Source organism: Nicotiana tomentosiformis, chromosome 6 (assembly GCF_000390325.3).
Source record: "Nicotiana tomentosiformis chromosome 6, ASM39032v3, whole genome shotgun sequence".
Taxonomy (NCBI): Eukaryota; Viridiplantae; Streptophyta; class Magnoliopsida; order Solanales; family Solanaceae; genus Nicotiana; species Nicotiana tomentosiformis.
Window position 1 is genome coordinate 90,003,678 of NC_090817.1, and position 23,098 is coordinate 90,026,775.

The window sequence follows — 23,098 nt, forward strand, 5'->3', positions numbered from 1 at the left end:
TTGGCATCATCGAAAAGTTGCATAATTATGTTAGATAACTAGATTTTAATAGATATTACTCATGGCCATTATGGCTACTTCAAAGGCAATCATGAAGTCAAGCATCATATATCAATCTAATGATATTAGCTATCTAAGAAGCATCAACAAACAGTTAGAGCACAAAAATAGTTGATTAACGTTGACACTAGTCATCCACAAAGCATAAAGAAAAATAAAGATACTGGATCATGAGCAAAAAGAACAAAAAGAAATCCCATCTGAGTCACTGGTTTGTCTAACTAGGCTAGGAAGGTTTCAAGGCTGGGAAGTAGTAGGTTCTTGGTTTCTGGCCTGAAGTAGCTTTAACATATCATGAAAAATGCCTTCATTCTTCTCCTTCTCCTTTGCAAGCTCGGCCCTGAGAGCATCCCTCTCAGTTTCTACTTCAGCCAGCCTCTTCTTCAGCCTCTCAATCTCAGCATCTTTAGACCCACTCTCTTGTACCAAAGCTCACACTTTGCTGTTCATAGGTACCTTCTTGGATGAACCAGGTTCTTTGGGAGTAATGTGGACTTCATAATCACATGCAGTCAAAGTATTTACCCTAAAATGATCCTTGTTATTACCAACTTCCTATTCTTGAAGGGTACCTTAAAGTGAGAAAGTATAGTCGTGAGAATGAAACCATAGGGTATGGCATGAGTTTTGGTGCCAGTTAGAACCCTATCAAGAAGTTGGATAATAAACCCAGGACAATTGATTTGCCCACTGTCCAGACATTCCATAAGGACTAGGTCCATGAATGTGGCAATGTTCCTTCTTTCCTGCCTGGGAAGCACAACCTTGTTAACAAATTCAAACAATACTTTGTGGGTTGACTTCATCTCACTTTTGTAAACAGCCTTGGGCTGAAGCTCTTCCTCATTATCAGCAAACTTCCTAGTAATGGAAAGTGAGGTAGGGAGGTTTTCTAGGCTTGGCCATTTTAACCTTTTGTAATCATTGTACCCTTCAGCATATACTCCTAGAATTTCTTCCAATTCTTTGTCGTCGAAGCTCACAGTCACTCCCTTCACCACACTGGTGACTGCCATTTTTTATCTCACAATTTGCCATGAACTCTACAATTTCAGTTCTGGCAAGCTTTCCATCAGCATCATCATGCCTTCCTCCTCCAAGTCCCTGGGGAGTCTACCTTTCAAGATGGTTCTTTTCCCAAACTTAACCATCTTGTCCTTCTCTACATCAGATTCTTCTTCTTCTTCACTCTCTTCTTCCTCCACTACTTTCACTTTTCTAGACTTCAAGGCAGACTTGGTTCTTTTTCATTACTACAAAAAAGACCTTTAGCGGCAATTATTTAGCGGCACATGACCATTAGCTAGTAAAAGATATCCTTTTACCGGCAATAAAAATACAATTGCCACTAAAAATTACTAATTGAATTTAATTTTTTATTATTTTAACTTTTCTCTCCACGCAAAAAGAGAAACATCTTGTCTCCAATTTTTTTGGACGAGATTTATCGGTTACCTCCAATTAGAAAAGTTCAGGAAAACATATTCCCTTTAATAGAAAGGTATACCATCGCTGCCACACGAAAACCTAAATTGTTGCTGCATCAACGACCTGCCATAGTCTCATAGTCCTCATCGATTCTTTTCCAGGTAAGTTCTCTCGTCCCTGTTACCTTCTCATCTTCCCCTGTTAACTTCTGTTCTTCCCTTGTTAAATCAGTTTCTTGCAATCATTTTGCAATAGATGTTGGATTGATGCTGCTCAATTGTTTATATGGATTGATTTACAATGGATTGATGTTGCTCTATTGTTTACATCTTAGGAAACTTTAATTTCAAGACTTCATGTTTGGCTGTAGATTTTTGAATAGGCTGTGAATTTGTGAAAGTATAGCTTTTTCTGTGTTTGCTAAGTCATTTGTGATATCTGGCTGTTGTTAGATTGATAGTTCACTTCGATATTGCCATTGTGCATTTCTTGCATCCTAGCGTGATAGCATGAGGACCCCTGCTCAAGATAGTTGGATTGTTTTCGCTTCTCGTGTATGTTGCTGTAATTTATACATCTGGAATCCAGTAAGTACCTGCATTTTCATACAATATACTGTAATGTTTGAGCATAGACCATTCTGTGTGTCCATTATCATCTGCTGTCTTTACTTGTCTGATGAAATTTGATAGTATCCCCAGTTGCTTCATCCCATTGGTTTGCAGTAGCATGTTTTGGTTACACTGCTGCCCCTTAGCTTCATCAATTGAGTCATCGATTCCATTACGATAACCCTTCCAGTGGTAATTCATGGACACAGTAACATCATCTATGCAACAAGATAAAACAGTTAACTCCAAAGTCCTGTACTTTACAAATGCACTGCTTTTTCCCAAAAGTTCGTTTAGCCTCATATTGAATCCTTTCCTTTCATGAAATCCATCCTGGGCTATTATACTATTGTATCGCATTGAGAATTTACTCCACAATATTTCCATTGTGCCCTTTTTCTTTTAACAAAATCTGTATGTTAGTTGGTCTACATCGCACAAAATATCCTGCCTTAAAATATTTGTATAATTTATAAGTTTAATAATTCCATTCTTAAAAAGTTTATGAACCATTATGGTGAAAATTGGCAAGTCGCCTTTCGCTAATTTTCTTTCTCATTTACATGTTTGTTCTATAATTACTATGATCTGTTTATAAATAGCAAAATATTCCATATCGATTCAGCCCATGTAGTAGCCACATGTCACTGCAATCATCTTATTGTTAAAAACTTTCACACCCTTTTAGGCTTTGCATAATCTGTTGAATTTTTTAAGTTTATTTACTCTGTCTCTTTCTTGTCATGTTTGGTTTAAGTAGTCTTTAATTAAAACTTTATATGGATGATTTCATCGCAATTATATTGATTTTTTAAATTTATAATTGTATACTTTTAATATATAAACTAAATTATATTCCATTTAGCTTTAGAACTAGTTAAATTGACGCTCAATAAACAAAAAGAGCTAAAAACAAATTGGTAAAAATGGAGTATATATCTAGAAATTCAACAAATATGAGTAGTAAGTTTTGAAAATTTTAAAATATATGATATATGGTTCTTCTCTAAAATATAAGTTTAATAATTCTATGTTTAAAAGATTTATGAACCAATATATGAAAACCATAGAAGAAATTTAATTTATAAGTTTAATAATTCTATTCTTAAAATAAAATTGAGCCAATATGTGAAAATCATAGAAAAAATTAGAGATAGTTTAACTGTTTAATTGTTAAAATGATAGTTTTAATAGATTTATGTTTGATAGTTTCAATTGTTAAAATGATATCTTTAAGCTATGGAATTACCTACTAATAGGATGGTTATTTTATTTTGAACTACCTTTTTGATTAATTTCTCCTTTTTACTAACAAATTTGTAGCTCTTGCAGTAATTATAAAAAAGAAAGGAATATCTTGATCGTCATGGACAATCCTAGAAATAAAAGATGGATGTATTGTGATAGAGTTAGTAAAGAATATTTGGAGGGAGTAGAGGATTTTTTAAATTGCATGTCCTTGTATGGAGTGTGTGCTTATCCATCAAGTAAATCGGGCTAGATCATATGATCATCTTGTGATTAGTGGTACTATACCGTCATATGATACTTGGTTTTGTCATGGGGAGTCTTTAAAGGGATCAAACAATGCTGGAGAAAATAACCGCAGCCAGTCAACTCTAAGGGGCGATGATATGCGAGGAATGATACATGATGCATTTGGAGGTGTTACACAGTTCATGGATACTGACATTAGTGAAAGCGGTGGCATGGAGCAAAACGTACAAGAGAATACTGCTCATCCATCTAGAAATCAACCTCATCCAGAGGTGGATAAGTTTGAACGACTCATGAAGGAGGCAAATGAAGAACTGTATCCTGGATGTAAGAAGTTTAGCAAACTGTCCTTTTTGCTGCATATGTATCGCATAAAATGCACGTTCAAATGGTCAAATAAATCTTTTAATTCTTTACTTGGACTATTGAAAGATGCGCTTCCTGAAGGAGAAAAATTGCCTCCTTCTTTCTATGAGACCAAAAAGATAGTTGAAGGCTTGGGCTTAAAGTATGAAAAAAATCCATGCTTGTCCTAACGATTGCATGCTTTTTAGGAAAGAGTTTGCTAATAAGAATGTTAATAAATGCAAAGTTTGTGGGGCTTCTAGATGGAAAAATGATGCTAGAAAAATTTCAGCCAAGGTCCTAAGGTATTTTCCTTTAAAACCAAGGCTACAGAGATTGTTTATGTCTTCAGAAACTTCTAAAGCAATGCGATGGCATCATGAACAGCGCAACAAAGATGGAGTTCTACGGGATCCTGCAGATTCTGAAGCTTGGACAAATTTTGATAGTAAATATCTCGAATTTGCTGGAGATCCTCGCAATGTGCGCCTAGAATTAGATTCCGATGGGTTTAATTCACTTGGCACAATGCAAACTGTACACAGTACATGACCAGTGATTTTAATGTCATATAATCTTCCACCATGGATGTGCATGAAATAAGATTTCTTCATTTTGTCCTTACTTATTCCTGGACCAAACGCTCCTGGCAATAATATTGATGTCTTTTTGCAACCTTTAATAGAAGAGTTAAATGAATTATGTGATGTTGGGATAGAAACATGTGATGCCTCTGCTAAGGAGATATTTCAAAGGCGAGCAGCTCTCATGTGGACTATAAATAAATTTTCAGCATATGGTACTCTCTCTGGATAGTGTACTTATGGTCGGTTTGCATGCCCTACTTGTAACATACAAACTCAATCTAGAAGGCTCACACATGGCAGAAAGTTTTGTTACATGGGGCATCGGCGCTTCTTGAAATCAGGACACAAATATCGGAATGATACAAAATCGTTTGATGGTACTAAAGAAACAAGACCTGCACCTTGTCCAGTATCTGGGTCACTAGTGTTGAATATAAAGTTAAATATATAAAATTTACTCTCGGCAAGTCGAGTGAAAGGGTAAGTGGAGTGATGAAAAATACATGGAAAAAGAGGAGTATTTTTTTCGATCTTCTTTATTGGAAGTCTAACTTGGTGTGCCATAATCTTGATGTGATGCACATAGAAAATAATGTGTGTGATAACTTAATTTATACATTATTGAATCTTGGTAAAAAGTCTAAAGATAACTTAGAAACTCGATTGAACTTGAAGCAGATGAAAATAAGACCAAGTTTATGGCCTCAATATCGAGCTAGTGGGAAAGCATATCTTCCTCCTACTTTTTTCACAATGTCTCAAAAGGAAAAGAAGTTGTTTTATGAAGTACTACAAAATGCCAAGTTTCCAGATGGCTATGCGTCTAATATCTCATGTTGCATTTGCAAATGAAAGATATCTGGGTTAAAAACTCATGATTGTCATGTTATAATGCAAGAACTTCTTCCTCTTGCCTTGCGGAGATCAGTAGATAAAAGAGTTAGTTCTATTTTAATTGAACTATGCACATTCTTTCGTGTTCTGTGTAGCAAAGAACTAAAAGTAGAAGAGTTAAAGTTACTTGGAGAAAAAATTCCAGAAACATTGTCTACTATGGAGAAACTTTTCCTCCCAGGATTCTTTACTGTTATGATACATTTGGTAGTTCACTTGGCAACTGAGGCTAAACATGCGGGGCCAGTACATTATCGCTGGATGTGCCCAATTGAGAGGTATGAAGAATATCACTGAAACTTTATTATATATCTTTAGTTGTTAAATATTATAATATTAAACTAATACCATTATTTTATTCCATAGGTATTTGGGTACTTTAAAATCATACGTTCGTAATCGAGCATGTCCAGAAGGTTCGATAGCAGAAGCATACATAGCAAATGAGTGTATGAAATTTTTCTCACGATATTTGGAGGGTGGAGATTCAAGGTCTTATTGTTCAAGAGAATGTGGTGATGAGATTGAGTATGAGACTAGTAAAGAGGAATATCTTTTTCCAAATGTTGGGGAGTCGTACGGTGGAGTAGATGTATTTGAGTTGGATGAGAAAATAAGGTTGCAAGCACATCGATATGTGCTTTTCAATTGCGGATTAGAAGTGGTTGACAATTATAAAAATTAATTGTTATATCTATTACTTAATTGATAACAAAATTAATATATGAGAGTTACAAGAATAGGGAACATATTACTGAAATCAAGAGATCACATCGTAAGTGTCGTTTGACTCAACATCAACTTGATCGTGTGTATTTCGATACATTTCATGAGTGGTTCAAGGAGCAAGTAAGTAGTAGGACTAAGTCATTGGTTATGTTAAATTATTTTTCTTGTACAGATATCCACATTTATAGTTGTATCTTTTATTTGGTTAGGTAAAGGAGCTTGAAGCCACATCTAACATCTTAAAGGATGTTAAAGTCCTTGAAAAAAGGCCGAGTTACATTGCGAAAAGATTTAATGCGTTCAATGTAAATAACGGGTATCGATTTTGAACGAAGCAAAGTGAAGAATTTAAGGTGACACAAAATAGTGGTGTTATGGTTGTTTCAAAGACTGAAAGTTATGCAAGTACAAGTGACAATACTCCAAAGTCTGCAAATATCACATATTATGGCAGATTGAATGATATTGTGGAGTTAAACTACTATGAAGAATTTAAGATTGTCTTATTTAAGTGTGATTGGGTTGATGTAACAAAAGGTAGAGGAGTTAAGTAAAATGACTTGGGTTTCACACTTGTGAATTTCTCACGCCTAACAGACTCTGGCGATCGAGAACGTCATGAGCCCTTTATTTTTACAGAACAAGCTCAACAAGTAATATTTGTACAAGATCCTGAAGATCATGAATAGTTTGTCCCTAGGTTAATTAAACCTCAAGATATTTTTAATATGGGAGAGAAAAATAGTTTGCAGTTTGAGACATCAATGCAGAGTGATACCACTAACTTGGCTCTCTTAGAAAATACTCGTGTTCCAGAAGATGAGTATAATGATTAGGTAAGAAATGGTGTCGATGGGATAGTAATTGATACAAACATACATTCTCAAGCTTCTCCAAATGATGGTAAAGCTAGTGTTGAGGGAGGAAATGACAATGAAAATGAATATGATTCTGAATAAGATATGTGGAACTTATGAAATATTTTTCTTGCAAGTGTTATTTAAGAACTTCTTGTGATTTTTTTACTGTAGAAATTTGAATAAATATACTTTTTTGCTTTCAATTTGAGTCATTTTATAGAAGATGCATGTTAGTCAGCTATGGATTTTCCATGTTTGTATTGGTTGATTTGAGTCAATTCTTTGTGCTTTCTTTTACTTATATTTTGCTGATTGTAGCCATTGTATTGCAATATGCTAAGGTGTTATTATCGTTGGACAATAGTTTTTGCTGGTGCATCAATACTTTTTATCTCTTTAACTATCTCTATCGCAAGGCTTTATTCGTGTGCACGAATTGCTATTCATATTTTTTCACAGTTTGAGATGAGGACGATGTTTCCTCCTATTTTGCGTGTGACCTGTTGATTGGTTGGAGTTAATTTGGTACTAGTATAACTTAATGCATATAGATAATTTTTTTATTTTGGAAAAGGAACTATGCAAACTAGAGGTCGCAACCGACTGGTAATTGAACAAGATTATGATGAATATGTGAGACCTTATATTGAGCACTTGATGGATGGTCAAAACTATTCTAGATCCCAGCCATATATTGAGCAGTTGATGGATAGTCAGAACTACTCTGACGCCCAAGCACATGATGATCAATCTAATGAGTTGAATAGTTCTGATGGTGGCACTAAGATTCAACATGATGACGATTCAGGTAATGCTTCTGTAGTATTGCAATTTGATTATGTATAATATTAGATGATGGCTTTCAACACTGTTTATCCTTGTTTCCTTGTAATGGTTGGATGTTGGTCTTTTTTAACAGAAGTTGTGCCAATGGTTGGGCGGAGATAATCTTCTTGGATTTTGTTAAACTAGTTTAGCTCTGTTTAAGCTTTTGTACCTAACTCATTGATTTTCTAGGTTTAACTTATTGGTGATCTTGGGCTTTCATAACATTGCGTATTCTGGTAGGCTGCCGTAAAGACATCTGGATTTTTGGGTTCTTTTTGTGCCCATTGCTCTAAGAAATTGGACAAGGATATGGAGTTCTCATATCTGAAGGCTATTGTCAGCACGATTGTATTTATATTCTTGGGATGCAATGACGATGCCTCCTTGTTAAGTGAAGACGTTGTTACTGAGACCTCTATGAAGAAATAAAGATACGTTATTGTTCAGGGATACTAGTATGTCTTTGTTTTGGGTCCCGTAGATCGAATATTGTTGTTGCAGCTTTTATTTCACTGCTATTTTAATAATTGAATAGATTTTAAAAAATCTAAAAACTATCAAATTTGATGACGGTGTAAACTCCAACTTTAATTTGGGCTGTCTCCTAGCCCCGTGTCTGTGCTATGATATACTGCATGTTGTAGGAATCTAAGTAGCTTATTGCATAGTGATATTTGATTTACTTGGTGATTCCTTGACCTTTAGAGGTTTTATTAATTTTGAAGTGCTGAGATTCGAGTTGCATTCTTGTTGCTGTGGTTCAAATTTAGTTATTGCAATCACTGCAATTATTTGAGAGCTGGAACATTCTTTTTTCTAGGTGACAATTGTGCACGATTACCTACTGACAAGCCTCTCCCTTTTGACTGATTCAAATCTTGAGAATCTGAGATTGGACCTGATGGTTTACCAACTAGATCACCAACTGCAGCAGTAGGTTTAATAACCCCAACACTAGTTTGATCACCAGTTGGATTCAAAGTAACAGTAGCCTCCAACTTTGAGGCTACAACAGCTCCTCCATCAGTTCCTGCTGTAGGCAGCAGCTTATTTACATCTGATCCTTGAACAACAATCTATGAGTTATCACCATTAAATTTTGTTGATTCCAAACCCTTTCCATCTACAATCTGCTTCTCAGTCACACGGATCACTTCCATTAGGACCAGATGAAACATTGGCAACGTCGACTAGAACTGTAGCATGCGTAGAAACAACTGTTGTATTTAGTGGCTTAATGACATCTGATCCTTGACCAACAACATGAGATTTTACACCTTTGTATTCTGTTAATTCCAAGCCTTTTTCCAATAGCATGATCCATAGAAGCATTAGCTACAGTCATCAGATTCACAGTAGCAACAATTTTATGATTCCCAAATTGCAAATTCAAAGTCTGCTACTGCCTACAAACCTGTGTAACACCAACTTCATTCTCCACTCGATCAGTGATAGCCTCAGGGACAACTTTAATATTTTGACCAGCTCCTTTACCATCTACATCAGCTTCACTATGTATTGCATCATCTTGAGCTATGCCATTCAGAACTCCCTAAATAACTATTGTACTATCTAACGTTTTGTTCTCCTTTTCATTCTAGGTAATTCAGAAGCAAAAAAGGTTCGTGGGCCTATTTTACTAAAAGATATTTGGAAACTTCCGCTGTGAAAGATAATTGATGTACCGTTTAATAATCGTAACCAAGCTATTGGGAAAGAGGGTCGCAAGCTTGCTAGCTTTCTAGGAATTATTGCCAGAACTCCAGAACTAACACCTCTACATGTAGATGATTGGAGAAAGTTTGACAACGAAGAATAGAATAAATTGGTGGATTTTGCAAGTGTATGGAATAGTTGTTGTTGTTATTATTATTACTACTATTATTATTATTATTATTATTATTATTATTATTATTATTATTATTATTATTTTGTGAACATGCTTTATCTTTTATACATGATGTTATCTTATAAATATTGGCTTTTATTTTTTCAGAAGAAATTCTCTATCCCAAAACATGGAGAAGCGTGGGTCTTAAAGTCACTAGGAAAGAAATGGAAAGATTACAAGTGCAGTTTGAAGGGTGAGTATGCGCAAAAATATAAGACTAAAGACGCTTTACTAAAAAATAGACCAAGTCGTATGCCGAGGGATCAATGGAGTGGTCTTGTCTCTTCTTGGATTTCTGATAAAGTTAAGGTATCAACCTTGAAAATTCTCCTAATCTGCTCATTTTCATAGCGTTTTGATTTTAGGTATGCTCAATTTTTGTTTAAAGTTTATAAGATATCATTTTAATATTTCAATGACAAAGACGTACCCAAGCAAATAGAAATAATATGGCCAAGCAAACGATGACTCACACAGGAGGATCAAAAAGTATTGCCACCTTGATGAATGAGCAGGTAAACCTGTGAAAGCTACAAACTATAATAATTTAAACTTTTTTTGTCATGCATATATGATATCATTTTTATTGTATTAGGATGTAAATGGGATAGATCCTACACGAGCAGAAATTTTCCTACTAACTCATAGAAAATGTAAGGATGGTAGGCCACTGGATGATGATTCTGTCAAGATAATCATAAGATTTATTCTTTCTTTTATTTTTTTGGTTTGATGACTCCGTCAAGCAATGTGCATTTTTTCCTATTCATGAATTCCAAAATGGATTTATTGTGTATTCTATGGTCAGGAAATGATAAATGAAAGGATGAGCAATAGTGAGAGATCTACTGAGCAACCTCCTCGTAGTATTGCTTGGGAAGGCGATGTCTATTCCCAGGTGTTGGGAAATGAAAAAAGTAGGTATGTTTGTGGTTTAGGACTTGGTCCAACTCCTTCTATTCTATGGGGTAGTAGGTCTTCCTTAGGAAATATTGCTGCAGATGATTCTTCTAATGAGGTTATACAAAGGTTAGAACAACAAATAATCGAGTTAAAGGAGAAATAAAATGAAGAAATGAATATTATGAAACAAAATCAGGAGAATATGCAATCAGAATTACTCCAAATGAGACAATTAATGCGCGAATATGCTCCTAACGCATCTATGCCTCAAAGTAGTAATGGCACCTTAGGTGAACATGTAACTCCATTTCATAAACTTTAGATATTTTAAATGAAATTCTAATCATATAAAAGTATTGTTATCTAACATGTTAATATTTATTAGATCCCCGACGCCAATAGTGGACATGAACGAGTACCACAAACATCAAGAATGCCTAGTGTTGCTGAAAATGCTCAACCTTCTCATGGTACTACTCATCTTTGTCCTTCGTCGCTACTGTTTGAGTTTTCCTCCTTCGATTTTTATTAATTTGTTGTTGTATTTGGGCTTACCTTGGATGTTTCTTGCTTTTATATCTTTACTTTTCTCACTATTTTTGATGTCACAAAGGTTGTGATAATTTTTAGAAATACAAGACGCACTAGAATGTGTTGAACATTTCTATTACAGCCTGCCTAAGAGTTTCCTTCTTGTAAACGAGGAAAGAAAGTAGCAAACAGATTTAAATATATTAGCTTTATACTTTGTGTCATAAGTACCCGGTTCAGTTACTTCTACACTCCATGCGCCTCTGCCTAATTCAAAGTCCATATATATCTACTTGCCCTTTACTGCACCTGGCCTAGTATGAGAAAAGATGGCTTTATCTACAAACAAAGGTCTTTCTATGGTAGAGACTATTGAAAAATTGCCTCTTTTGCACAGAGAATTGCAGCTAGGATTCTATAAGTGCTTGCTTTGTACAAACAATACACTTGGTAAGTGAATATACAATTTCCTTTGGAACATGATATGTTCTCTTCCTCTTGAGTTGAATTCTCAGCATGTCATTTTCCCGAGCAACTCTTTCCCTTCCCAAGCTATTGACCTTCTGAAGTTCCTTCCCAAGTTCTTCTTGTTCCTTTATTTGTATCAGCTACTTGTGATCAGGAATGCTAATTCCAAGATTGCCTGTTAGAATATAGCATGTGTCTCTCCTGAAAGCAAGCTTTGGTGCATAACATCTCAAATCGCGCATTGCATAACTGTAATATGGTGGTAATCATCTATCTATCTCTAAGTTGTTCAATGTATGCTTCCTTGAAAGACAGTGAATCATCTTATTAGTTGCTCCTATTGGCACTTTGATAGTTCTCTTTGCTCTCTTCCTGTAATTTTCCAAATAATCTGCTGAACTAAATGACATTAGTTTCTTTTTCTGGAAATCTTCAATTCCTGAAACTTGATGCATCAATAATCAGAGATACTCAGGAAAAAGAAGGTTTCGGTGTTCCTATTCTGAAAGCTAAATCTCCGGGGATGTGCCAAAAGAAGCCAACAGATAGGTTGCAGATTTTCGCTGTTGTTTCCTCAAGCTTGGAGTTGTATTCTGCCTGGTAGGTGACCTTACCACCAATGTCCATTCAACCCCAGCTGCACTCCTATGTAATCCTTCTCCATTAGATGAATTTGAAGCGTGGTCCCGATCCTCAGCACTAACAAATGCAGCTTCCAAACAAGTTGTTTGTGCACCAGCTTCAACAATAGCAATTGTTTTTGGTGTACCTGCTACAATAGTTAATCTTACCTCCTTAGTATACTGGCCATGATCCTTACATTTTGCGCAACTGTTGTAGCAACGACCTCACCCAAATTAACCTCACCATCACGTGTAGCTACAATATGAGAAGTTTCGCGCCTAGCTTAGCAGTATGCCCATTGCCGAGCTTCCAAACAAGTTGTTCGTTTGTTTTTCTAAATGAAAAGTGTTGAGCTTGATAACACTAGTCTCATGTTTCAGCACTTCATGTTTATGGATAAGTTTAGAGTTATTCAGTTTACCTTTTCCCCTTTCACATCTGCATCATTCGAGTTTTTCATCCAGTTGTCCCTATAGAGAATCCTCATGAAGAGCTAGCTAGTTTATGAAGGGAATAGGATTGTAAATTCCAAATCTATCAATCTGATCTATGAAGCTATTGATGTTCAAATAATAGTTGAAGCTTGACCATGGTTCTTCGTTATGCACGATAAAAAAAATGTAGTTGTTTCTATCTATAGATGTTAGGTGAGGGAGTTGGCTGACAAAGTATCTAACAATGATTGGAATTTTCAAGATATATTTTTATATTATACTTTATCCTTTAACACAGTTATTTTATAATTTTAGGTCATAGAGTCTCATGTTCGATAATTTAGCTGTTGGAAGATTTCAAAATGATGAAAAGTTGCGGACATCATTTGAATACCATCATTCTGGATTGTTACTATGATGACATTAGCTATTTAGTCCAAACAATATATTTTTATGTTTTAGGATACTGTGATATTAATATTTTTGATTAGTACTTCCTTTTGTTTGTTAAGATTTAATGAGATATATTATATTTTTTTGAATTAATATTAATATATTTTATTATTTGGGTCATATTCTATACTAATGTAGTAACTATATTTTAATTGTGGTCAAATTATTGCTATTATTGCTTGTGACTTTTAAAGATATTGAATTTTAGCGGTAATTTAGTTAAACATATTAGCCATTAAAATGGACACTAAAAGGGCAACTAAGATGTTTTAAGAAGGGATACTATTGCCATTTTAATTGCAAAAAAATAATTGCCGTTAAAGATGCGAACTTTTAGCGATAATTATTTTGAATTTAGCGGCTATAAAAATGGATGGTAAAGAAGCATAGTTGGCCGTTTTGGATTGGATTTAGTAGCCATTATAATTGTCGCAAACAATTACCATTAAAGATAATATTTTTAGCGGCAATAAACCATACCTTTTACCAGCTTTTGCGAGAAAAGCCGCTAAAGGCTTTGCCGACCCCAGCATCAACGGCAAAATACTATTGGATGGTAAAAGATATAGCGGCTATTGTTATTTCCGCTAAAGCCATTTTGTATTGCCGCTAAAGGTCTTTTTTGTAGTAGTGTTTGCCAAGGTAGAAGGTTCTGCTCACTTTTGTTTTCGAAGGATACTTCTTTTTGGAAGTCTTGATTTTCTTTGCTTTTGGAGTCACAACCTCCACCTCTTCTGCCTCCTCTTCATCATGAAGGACCAAGTTCATCTCCTCAATTTTAACTGCCTCAACAGGCTCAACCACCTTCTTCTTTCCCTTTGCAGCAGATTTTCTTTTATTTTCTTTGAAGGCCTTCTCAAGTTCAGCCTCACTCTGCTTCTTTTGACTCCTTGTAGCTCTTTCTCTTGTGGGAGGAGTCTCTACAGGGATAGAAGAGGCAGTCTTTCTCTTCTTGTTTGCCCTAGCATTTTCAGGGATTTTAACTCCTGAACTCTTCTTCCTTTTTGGATTATAGCTGTCAGACACGTTTTTAGTAGGTCTTCGAGGGGTTCCTATACTGATGGAATAGGTTATTGAACATTTTTTCCCAGTCTAACCAACCACTCAGCAGCTTCTCCGGACCCACTTCCCACTTTTTCTCTCAAACTTTCTTCTTCTCCAGCAGATTCCTCACTCCACACTACCATAGCTCATGTTTATTCAATCAAGCCAACAGGAGTGGGTGAAGATTCTGTAACACCCAGAAAAATTTCGAAATATTTTAAGACCAGTAAGAAGATTGGCGGGTGCTAATTATATTAATTCAGGTATGAACAAGGCTGATAATTTGAATAATATCAATTGATCATGATAATATATGTATGAGGTGCATTAAGAATGGTTTATGGTCTAAGAAGAGCCCTAAGGCTAAGTCAAGTTGAAAATTATATGACGGGATAAAGTTTCAAGTGAGTTCACACAAGATCTAACTTCAAATGAGCATAACTCTCAAGATATGAAGAGGTATATGGTGTATAACCTATCAAATCAAATCCATTTGAGTCTAGTTTCCAACGCATCAAACCGTTCATCATTTGGATACGTATATAGAAAGGTATGGCTATTTTACCGGACATATGTCATATGCGCACCCAGATGCGCGGTCGTGCATATTTGAGAGTTTCTGCCTCAGGTACGCGGCCAGATATGCGGCCACTTGACCAGGTGCGCGGTCGCGCACGTAGCCCCAAGGCCAGGAAGAGAGAGGGGTTAAGTCATTTTTGAGGTAAAACCCTGATATTTTAGAGAGATGTAAGAGCATTTTAGAGAGAGAAGGAGTAAACCTAACATTCTAATCATCCAATCTTGCACCAATATTCAAGAATCAAGGAAGGTAATCACAAGATCTTTATCAAAGAGGTAAGGTTCCATATCCTAGTTTTTAATTTCGGGATTTGGATTAAAAGTAGGCCATAAGAAGTATGATTCTTGGGTGTGAGAGTATTATGTGTACATGTATGGATTTATTATGGAAATATGAGTATGATCTAAGAAAGTATTGTAACTTATGGTATAGTGATTGGATGCCATAAATTCTCAATTTAAATACATAACCATTGTAGAGATTGAAAGGTGATTATTTGATGGAATTTTGTTGGTTGGGTGAGAATGGTTGGTCACACATGTGATGTTAGGATTATAAGTTATTAAAGAATGATGGTGGGATGAATTGTTGGTAAATGATGGTAGTTGGAAGAACTATATCTATGGTTAAGAAATGTATAAATGTATGCCCACTAGGTGATTGGTAAATTGTCTAAATGGCCTAAACTATAAAATTGGTTACTAATGTTGGTCCCATTAGATGTTAATATTGTAGATTGCACTTGCTTAGTATAGTAGATCGTTGTAGTATCATTAATGGGTGAATTTTAGTTTCGGATCGTTGGCATTGAATTGAGGGGACAAGAAGGCATTCGGAGGTGGATACACGTGGAATAGAATTTCCTGAGTATTGATTAGCTGGCTCGACATTGGGTTCGTCTTGTTGAGGTAAGTAACAGTTTTAAACTGGTCCTGAGGGTATGAAATCCCAGATTATTGTATTATATGAGGATTTTGGAGGTGACGCATATGTTAGGTGATGGGCGTGTGGGCGTGGGAATTGGGACTTGGTCTATTCCGTGAAACTGGAAAGTTGAATAAGCTTTTCGTTAACTATGTGCCCTTTCTGTGCTATAAATATTTGATAGTGAAGCATGCTTAGGCTGTGTGATGGTGTTGTAAAGACCACAAAGGTCTTGTACATGTTGAATTATCTACTAAATTATTATTTTGTACTCAGTCACAGTTTACTTATTTATTTTATCTCAGTCTCTATTGTTCATTATTGATGCATCATATTATTTTTATTTGGGTTGAGCATCATGACTATTGAGAACCCGAGAGACTGGAGAGATTTATGACTGAGTGAGGCCGATGGCCTAATTGTGAGATATTATACTATATCATGTGAGTTGTCCGTGCAACACGTGAGTTGTCCGTGCGGATCCTTATATTATACTATAGCATATGAGTTGTTCGTGTAACACGTGAGTTGTCCGTGCGGATCCTTATATTATACTATAGCACGTGAATTGTCCATGCAACACGTGAGTTGTCAGTGCGGATCCAGATATTTACACTATGGCACGTGAGTTGTCCGTGCAGATTATAGCGCTTGGGCTGTAGGAGCCCCTCCTGAGTCTGTACACCTCCAGTGAGCTTGGGTACCCATTGAGTGTGAGTGCTGAGGGCTGAGAGCTAAGTGGTTGAGCTGTTGTGACGAGTTGAGTAATTGTTGCCCTGAGAGGTTGTACTTGCTTTTCATTTGTTGTTGCACTTAGTTGCTATCTGTCATTGTTGTGAAATTCTCTGAAAGATTTTATATCCGAATTATATGAGCTTGAACTGTATAAAACTGATTTGACTTAAACTGCTGGAATTGAATGTATGTCTACTCTCTGCTGGAATTACTGAAAATGAACTGTAATTGTGTAGCTCGTCGCTATCTTCAGTTCCTTATTTATTATTGTTACTTACTAAGTTGGTTGTACTCATACTATACTATGTACTTTGTGTGCAGATCCAGGTGTTCCCGGACATAGTGGGTGTTGATTCTTTCACACAGTTGATTTTTCGGAGATTCAGAGGTAGCTGTCGTGTTTCGTAGACCTTGTCTCTCCTTTCCTATCTCCTTGTTTACTGTATTTGGTCTCAGAATATTATAGACCGTATTTTCTAGACTTGTATTCATATTAGATGCTTAGGTACTCAGTGACACCGGGTTTTGGGAATGATTATATTTGTACTTGTGAGATTTCCTTCGCTGAATTTAATCATTATGTTTTAAAATTTAAAAGATATGTGGTTTATTGAGATTGTCGACTTGCCTAGTATTGAGATATGCGCCATCACGACGGGTGAGATTTTGGGTCGTGACAGATTCAACCACTCATTTTCTCATTCCCCTCACATCGCCTTCAACACCCTCACTCTCTTTTTCTTTATTCTTTTAATTTTTACCAGCCAATTTCGTAGACTCAGTTGCTTCAACCCCAACCATAGTTCCTACCAAAACAAACCTATTTTCTAGATTTTTAGCAACCTCAGAGATAGTCTCAGATGTAATTTTTGGACCAGATGTTACCTGCTCTGTTTTAGATGAAATAGTTTCTTCCCCCTCAGTGCAGACTTGAAAGAACCTTTAGATTTTTGGGGTTCATCTGCCTGACTTGCCTTCAGTTGCTAATTGATTTTCTTGATTTTTTCTCCTCTAGGGACTACTTTGCGAGCAAACATCTTGAATCTTCCTTTCTTAGAAATATGTGTGGTTGAGGGTGTGGTTGAAGGAGTGAGTGTGGATTCTTTGGGTAGTGATGAGGGATTTTCAGAGGTGTTAGCCATTGATGGTTAGAGGATGAGAGAAGATGATTATGTGTGTTTAGAAGATGAGATAAGATAGAGAGAATTGTTTGGCAGTTGTAAATTAGAAGTGAAGAAACGACTAAGGCCAAATCAATTTAAAGAGGGATAATTTGATTGGGTAACGACATCTTTTTCAGAAACTCAGAAGTCTAATCAAACTGGGAGTCGGTTTGAAAAGATGTTGAGGACTCTCCATAGAATCTAGGCACTTATTGCATTTTAGGACTCTCTTTGGGTGAACCTAGTTCATTTTGTAACGGATAAGCTCAAGGAAGGTTAGGATTAAATGGGACTCTCCTTTTGATTACCATCCAAATATAATTATTTCAAAATATGCAGAGTGGAGAGTACGTACCAAGTAATCTTGATGAACCAGGTTCTTCACTGAGAAATCTCTTATGTAAGTCTGAATTTTCCAAGAGAATAAAGATAATATCATTAGAGATTAGTGAGACATTTTAGCACATGACACATGAGTATACTAGTGAAAGTATGAGTGAGCAAAATCTAATCTAATTATGTACAAAATTCACAAATTTTCTAACCAATTTGAGTTAGAACTGGTCCCGTTTAGGTGATCTTAATCATCCCTAATTCTAACCTATTCCTTTCAAAATGATCTCTACTTAGAGCTTATGTGAAAATGTCAGCTATTTGCTTGTCAGTAGCACAAAATTCCACAGTAATCAAACCCTTTTCATAGTTGTCCCTCAAAAAGTGATGCCTAACATCTATGTGGTTAGTTCTTTTGTGATGAACCAGGTTCTTGGTCATACTAATTGCACTAGTGTTATCATAAAATATAGGGACACAACCTACATCAATTCCTAAGTCCATTAATTGCTTTTTGATGTATAACAATTGAGCACAATATGAGGCAGCAGCAACATACTCAGCTTCAGCAGTAGATAAGCCACATAATTTTACTTTTTGGTGGCCCAAGACACAAGACATCATCCAAGAAAGTGTGCCATACCTGAGGTTCTCTTTTTATCCACAAGAAAACCTGCATAATCAACATCAACATATCCCACTAAGTTGAAATTACTATATTTTGGATACCATAGACAAAGGTTAGCGGTGCCTTTTAGGTATCTCAAAATTCTCTTGACAACAGTCAAGTGAGACTCCTTTGGATTTGCCTGAAATCTAACACAAAGGCCTATAATGAAAACAATGTCAGGTCTACTAGCAGTGAGATATAACAAAGAGCCAATCATTCTCCTATATAGATTCTGATCAACAGATGAATCAAGTTCATCTACATCCAATTTTGTGGTTGTTGCTATAGGAGTGTCAATTTCTTTGGAATCTTCCATTTTAAACCTTTTAAGCAACTATTTTACATACTTATGCTGATGGATCATAGTTCCATTTGAATTTTGTTTAATTTGTAAGCCTAAAAAGAAATTAAGCTCACCCATCATACTCATTTTAAATTCACTTCCCATTAGTTTAGCAAATTCTTTACTTAGCTTATCAGTAGTTGCTCCAAAGATTATATCATCAACATATATCTAAACTACCAAAAATAATTTACCCTTTTCTTTCAAGAATAAAGTATTGTCAATTTTACCTCTCTTGTAGCCATGCTCTTGGAGCCTTCTTGAGTCCATAAAGTGCTTTGTCAAGCTTGTACACATGATCAGGACATTTCTTGCTTTCAAAGCCTGAAGGTTGCTTGACAAACACTTCCTCCTTTATATAGCCATTGAGGAAGGCACTCTTGACATCTATCTGATGGAGAGTGAATTCCATGTAAGCGATGGATGGAGAGTGAATTCCATGTAAGCAGCAAAGGTTATAAGGAGTCTAATTGCTTCCAATCTTGCAACTGGAGCAAAAGTCTCATCATAGTTTATGCCATCCTTTTGACTATATCCTTGAACAACTAATCTTGCCTTATTTTTTGTAATTGTTCCATCTTCGTCAAGTTTATTTCTGAAGACCCATTTTGTGCCAATTACTAATCTGTCCTTGGGTCTTGGTACCAGATGCCAAACTTGACTTCTTTCAAATTGGTTGAGTTTATCTTGCATTGCATTCACTCAGTCTGCATCATGCAAAGCCTCAACAACATTTTTAGGTTCAATAAGAGATAAAAAAAGCATCAAAAGCACAAAGATTCTTCAAGGAAGATCTGGTTTTGATTCTAGAGATTGGATAAGTAATTATGTTCTCAATATGATGAGAACTTTGATACTTTTAAGGTTTCACAACCAGCTGGTTTCCCCTAGATGTTCCTTCAATGTTTTGTTGTTGAGGAATAGGTTTATGGACAGGTTCCCTCGAGGTTTGATGATCAGTTCCTCTTTGTTCAGTTCCTCTTGTCAAGTTGCCCTAGGTGAAAGGACCTGTTCCATCACATGTTCCTTCCTCTGGTGCAGTTTTAGTCTGGACTGTGGTTTCATTTGAGTTTCTTACCAGCCTAATTTCTTCATCATCATGTTCCTGCCTCTCAAAAAGAATGTTAGTTTCGTCAAAAATCACATGTACACTTTCTTCTACACACATAATTCTTTTGTTATAAATCTTATAAGTTTTACTATGTGAAGAATATCCCAAGAATACTCCTTCATCACTTCTGGGATCAAACTTACCTAGGGAGTCCTTACCATTATTATGCACAAAGCACTTGCATCCAAATGCCCTAAGATGGAATATATTTGGCTTTCTCCCTTTAAGTAACTCATAGGGAGTCTTCTCAATAAGAGGTCTAGTCATGCACCTATTTATGATGTAGCATGTAGTGTTCACGGCTTCTTCCCAGAAATTATGGGGCAGTTTACTAGAAAGAAGGATAGTCCTAGCCATTTATTCCAATGTCATATTCTTTCTTTCAACTACTCCATTTTGTTGAGGATATCTAGGAGCAAAAAAATATGATTTATGCCATGCTTATCACAAAATTCAGCAAATTTAGCATTCTCAAATTCAGTACCATGATCAGACCTAATTGATGCAAGTTGATTACCTGGTTGTTTCTGAGTTTTTCTAACAAAAGAAGTGAACATGTCAAATTATTCATCTTTAGATGTTAAAAACAATGCCCAAGTAAACCTAGAGTAATCATCAACAAGCACCATAACATATCTCTTACCACCTCTGCCTAATGTTCTCATTGGTCCACAAAGATCCATATGGACCAGTTCCATCGTCCTGATGGTGCTTACCACTTTCTTGCTTTTGAAAGAGGATCTTACATTCTTCCCCCTTGCACAAGCCTCACAAATTTTATCTTCCTTGAACTTAGTGTTAGGTAGCCCTATCACTAAGTACTTGAAGACTAGTTTGTTGAGTTGACTTAGACTGGTATCTCCAAGTTTCTTGTGCCAAAGGAGGGGATCATTATCCAATACGCTTAAGCAAGTGAGTTCATTATCTAAAAGTGTAGACATATCCACAACATATATATTGTTCACTCATTTTTCCTACAAAACTATCTTGTCAGTGGTAAGATTAATCACAAAGCATTTTGTAGAGGTGAATGCTACCATGTTACCTCTATCACACAATTGTGATACACTTATTAGACTGTACTTCTGTCCATTTATCAAGTAGACATTCTCAATAAAGTGAGAATCAATCTTACCTACCTTTCCAACCCTAATGATCTTACCTTTCTTCCCATTTCCAAATGAAGCATTACCTCCTTTAAGGTTCTCAAGTGAAAGGAACTGGTTCTTGCTTCCTGTCATGTGCTTTGAGCAGCCACTATCCATGTACCATATTTTGCCGCTCCCCTTCACTTGGACTTGCAAAGGGAAATCAGGGGTTAGTCTTAGGAACCCAAACTAGTTTGCGTCCCTTTCTATAGGCAAAAGGATGAATCAAATTCTTTTTAGCCCAACTTGGTAGCCTATTATTCCCTTGAACAAATTCTTTGTTCTTTTGACTTGTCTTTTCTTTTGTAGTGCATTCACTTTTATAGTGACCTGTTTTACCACAGTGTGTGCAAATATTGTTCTCAGAAAGTGTGAGGTACTTGCTTTTGGGATCCCACTTAGGTGCCGAATTCCCAAAGTCAAGTCCTCTTCTATTACTACTATGGTGTTCTTGTAACCATGAAAGTGCATCAGATGATCTATTTTATTTACAGGTTCTGTCTAGCTCATGCTTGACCTTTCTTAGATCCTCCTTTAGAATCTCTCTTTTACAACTCTTCCTTCATTTTTCCTATATTTTCTTCTAAAATGAGTTGTGTGTGATCACATGTATTTTTGCCTGTTCCTAGTTTCAGTTTTAGATTTTTAGATCTAAGTTTTAGGACAGTTGAGTCAAGTGCATGAACCTACTTTTTCAACACAGTATTTTCACTTACAGTTTCACTAACCCTAAGTCCCAGGTTTTTGCACTTGGCCTTCAAAATCACACATTCTTTAGACAACTATTCCTTTTCATTATTTACATCATCAGATTCATCAATTAGCTCCAGTAGTAACTCAAACAACCTTTCTTTAGACAAAAAATTAATCTTGCCTTTGAGATGAAGGACACTTACCTCAGTTTCTTCATCAGCTTCTCCAATGGCCATAAGTGCTCGTTCATCCTCATCATCATCATCTAAGCTTTCTCCCCAAGTAGCGACCATAGCCTTGGTTGATCCTTTGTTGTTTATTTTCTGTGGTTGAACCTATTCCTTCTTCTTTTTCCTTTGTTCAACTTTTTCCTTCTTACATTCAATTTCCCACAAAGGACAGTTCATGATGTGGTGATCAGTCTTTCTACACTTGTAGCAGCCATCATTGGTTTGCTTCTCAGGAGTTTTTGACTTGCTATAGCTTCCACTTTTTGAAGAACCATTTCCTTTCCTCAGGTACTTCTTGAAGTGCTTGGTGATCATAGCCATTTCATCATCTTCTAGATCAGAACCTTCAGTGATTCTGAGTGTCAAGATCTTTTTCTTCTTAAGTACATCCATCTTCATGGTTTGTCTCCTAAGTTCATAGGCAGTGAGATTTACAATTAATTCATCCAGTGGGAGAGTGACAATATTCTTTGATTCCTAGGCAGTGATTTTGCTCTCCCAAGAGATAGTCAAAACCCTAGTCAGTATCTTCTCGACTCTATCTTCTTCAGGAATAATCCTTCCAAGACATTTTAGCTCATTTGTTAGTGTAGTGAACCTTGTGTACATTTCTTGAATGGTTTCTCCTTCCTTCATAGCAAAGTTTCCATACCGAGAGTACAATAGAGTTCCTCTGGATCTCTTCACCTGAGATGTTCCTTCGCGAGACACTTGCAGTGTGTTCCAAATTTGCTTAGCAGTGGTACATCTTTGGATTCTACTGTACTCATCTCGACCAAGTCCACAAACAAGCCATTTCTTGGCTTTAGCATTCTTCTCCCACTTTTTCAAGTCCTCAACAGTGCAATCCGCTCTTGTCTTTGGCACATCTACTTCTTCAGCATTTTTCTTCAAGGTACCTAGTGGACCATCGGTGACAATGTCCCATAGGTCATAGTCCTCTCCTATAATGTGATCTCTCATCCTGTTTTTCCAGCAAGA

At 36.1% G+C, this 23,098-nt stretch overlaps 1 long non-coding RNA gene across 2 annotated transcripts; it reads left to right on the forward strand.

The window, feature by feature from the left end:
* The first annotated feature begins 7,144 nt into the window (after positions 1–7,144).
* Positions 7,145–13,263, forward strand: LOC117281920 (uncharacterized). 2 transcript variants are annotated; one of them, XR_004512550.2, is made up of 6 exons: positions 7,145–7,819; positions 9,441–9,682; positions 9,836–10,628; positions 10,765–10,923; positions 11,019–11,103; positions 13,006–13,263. It is a non-coding gene; the product is annotated as an uncharacterized lncRNA (long non-coding RNA). The 2 variants fall into 2 exon arrangements; XR_011408735.1 differs by lacking the exons at positions 10,765–10,923; positions 11,019–11,103; positions 13,006–13,263 and having other exon boundaries at positions 7,183–7,819; positions 9,836–10,758.
* The last annotated feature ends 9,835 nt before the right edge of the window (positions 13,264–23,098 follow it).